Source organism: Acyrthosiphon pisum, unplaced genomic scaffold (genome assembly GCF_005508785.2).
Source record: "Acyrthosiphon pisum isolate AL4f unplaced genomic scaffold, pea_aphid_22Mar2018_4r6ur Scaffold_11;HRSCAF=45, whole genome shotgun sequence".
In the NCBI taxonomy this organism is placed as follows: domain Eukaryota; kingdom Metazoa; phylum Arthropoda; class Insecta; order Hemiptera; family Aphididae; genus Acyrthosiphon; species Acyrthosiphon pisum.
In genome coordinates, this window is record NW_021760445.1 from 43,214 (window position 1) to 46,337 (window position 3,124).

Consider the following 3,124-nt stretch of genomic DNA (forward strand, 5'->3'; position numbering starts at 1 on the left):
TATAAAGCAAGAACCCGTGTGGCTCTCCCTATGTATTAATTTTGTACTTTTTAGGGAACCCTCCAATGAGAAAATCCGGTTCCCCGGGCGGGCGGTCTCCCGGCGGCGGCGGAGCCGTCGCTCCGTTATCACCAATTCTTATCACTTTTTTCGATTTTTTTCATAATTTTCAAGATTTTCGAGTTTTCCCCCCCCGGGGGGCCTCGGGGGGCCCCGTTCGGACCTTATTCGCCTTCCCCGCTAGATTTGTAGTCCGCGCGCGGCCGTACTTTTTGCCCGTCGGGCCCGTCGCGGCCGAGATCGCGCGCAAACCGAGCGCCGCCGTCCCGCGTGTAAGTCGATAATTTTTTGGAAAAGTCGAGTTTTACCACTCTCAGACGCGTCGGCCCTCCCCGTCGACGACTTATTCGCGTTCCCCGCTAAATTTATAGGCCGCGCGGGGCCGCGCTTCCTCCCGGACGAGTCCCGCGGCGGACGAGTCGATCGCGGAGAGCGCGGCGTCGTCGCGATTTTAACGATTTTTCCGACTTTTTCGACTACCGTCACCCGTATCTCCTCTACGAGACGTCTGACCCCCCTTCGAAGCCGTATTCGCGTTCCCCGCTAAATTTACAGGCCGCTCGCGGCCGTACTTCTAACCCGGCGAGTCACGGGGCGTCGCCGCTTCGCGGAAAGAACACGGCCCGCGGCGCCGCCGTCGAGTAGGTATCGGTATATACGGGCATAAATATATGCGTCGGGACGTTCGTTTTTTTTCGCGGATATCGCGTTTTCGACGTCCGAGAGCGGCGAAGCCGGTCGTCCGCCGTCCGAAACGGCCTGATCGCCCGCTCCGACGCCCGAAGCGGACGTGCGAACCGCGTTCGCGATTCGCCGGGACGGCGACACGTCTTAAGAGTCACAGATTTCACACTAATTATCAACTCGGTAGGTAGGCAGGTCGGTTAGGCGTAGGTGCGGATGACCCGGGGGTCGTGGTTTCGATCCGGCCGCCGGGATTCGAATCAATTTGCGGCGGCCGTGTTAAGTTCGAATTTTTTTTTCCGCGTTTTTTTTTTCGAAAATTATATTATATTTAACGAAAATTGTTTGGTTTTTTTTTAAAAATTCGAGTTTCACCGCCTTTACGGACCTCGGACTTATTCGCGTTCCCCGCTAAATTTATAGGCCGCGCGCGGGCGCACTTCCACCGAGGCGAGTCCCGGGGCGTAGCGGCGTCGCGGAAAGCGGACGTCCCGCGGCTCCGCCGTCGAGTAGGTATCGCTATATATCGCATAAATAGGTGCGTCGCAAGGTTCGATTTTTTTCACAAAATCTCACATAATTGACGTCCGAGGGCGGCGGAGCCGGTCGTCCGCTGCCCGACGCTCTAAGATCGCCCGCTACGACCCGCGAAGCGGACGCGCGAACCGCGTACGTGATTCGCCGGGACGGCGAAACGGCTTAAGAGTCAGAGATTTGACACCAGTTCTCAACTCTGTAGGTAGGCAGGTCGGTTAGGCGTAGGTGCGGATGACCCGGGGTCGTGGTTTCGATTTCGGTCGCCGGGAATATCGTTAATTTGCGGCGGCCGGGTTAAATTAATTTTTTTATAGAATTTTTTTTTCCGTGTTTTTTTTTTAAAATTCGAGTATGTACCTCGCACGGCCCCGTCGAAGGCTTATTCGCGTTCCCCGCTAAATTTATAGAAGAGTCCAGGGGCGGAGCGGGGTCGCGGAAAGCATACAGGCATGAATACGTGCGTCGTCTGTATTTTATATTGTCATTATGAGTGTATACCGGTATTATATGTGTAGGTACCTGATAAAAGACACCAATATACTAAAAATGTATTATGTACCTACAAGATAAATATTTAAGCATAACGGTCGCGATGTTTGCGTTAGGTGGGCACCTAAATGTCTTGACACAAAATAATAATGTCTATTACTTTAAGAGGATGTCAGCGCACTTTTCTCTCTCTGGCCCAAGCGCAACATGGGCAACGTAAGTAACCTATTACAAAAAAGATGGAGAATAACATAGCATTGATTTTATATTGGTTTTGTATTCAAAACAAACAAAAAAATGCTGTAAAAATATTGTAATGGGTGACTTTACTCTAAGATTACTTAACGCATAAAAAAAATGTTGCGTTTGAATCAGAGAGAGAAAATAAATAGTGCGCTGACAACCTCTTAAGTGTATACTCATTATTTTACGTTTAAACACGAATGACATAGGTATGTGTTTATGTGTGTGTGTGTAATATTAAAAGTGGACAATCAACTATTACGATTTAGGAGTGACACTGCAATATTACGCGTGACACTGTCTACACTGTCTTATACGCAACGTTATACGCCCGGAGTGGGGTGGAGTGGAGCCGCGGGGGGGGGGACAACTTTGGCGACGCGGAACGCGCCCGTTTCAACCTGCCTCATCTCGTGACCGGCGCTCTTGCAACGCACATCAACTCACAGAAAAGCCTAATACGTTGTATTATTTAATATTCAGTGCTTTTCTTCGAGTTTTGTTGTTCTGCATTGAGCGCTTTTCACACACCGGTGAGTGCAACTTTTATCTACCTCTATATTATAATATTCAGATAAACTACAGGTGTATTCGTGGCGCGCGTACCGCGAACGAACATATTTTGGCGCGTTTCGTGTTTTTATGTACATCGCAAATGTACTTTAAATACCTAAAACTTTTTTATGTTATCCGCATTCGCATTAGTCGTGTATTAGCCGCTGTAGCCGACGTGTAAGCCCGTTAGACGTTTCGGCGCGCTACCATTGCGGTACACGTGTTTTATCGCTTGACATTTTGCGTTATTTTGCTGGATATGTCATTTTTCGTATTTTTCTATTTTTTTTATGGACATCACGTAAGCCGGCATTAGTTAATAGGCATTAGTTCTAAAAATAACTCACGAGTCCCATACATCGCGGTTGATAACAAACTGATACTGAAACGATTGCAACGATTTTTTTTTACTCATATTTAGTATATTTTATTATGTAATATGATGCTTTTAGGCTATTCAAAATGGTCAAACGCTGTGCGCTTTGCGGAATTGTGGACAACATTGTGGACGTTTCCGTACACAAGTAATTCACCCAACAAGTCAATACTTTTTTAT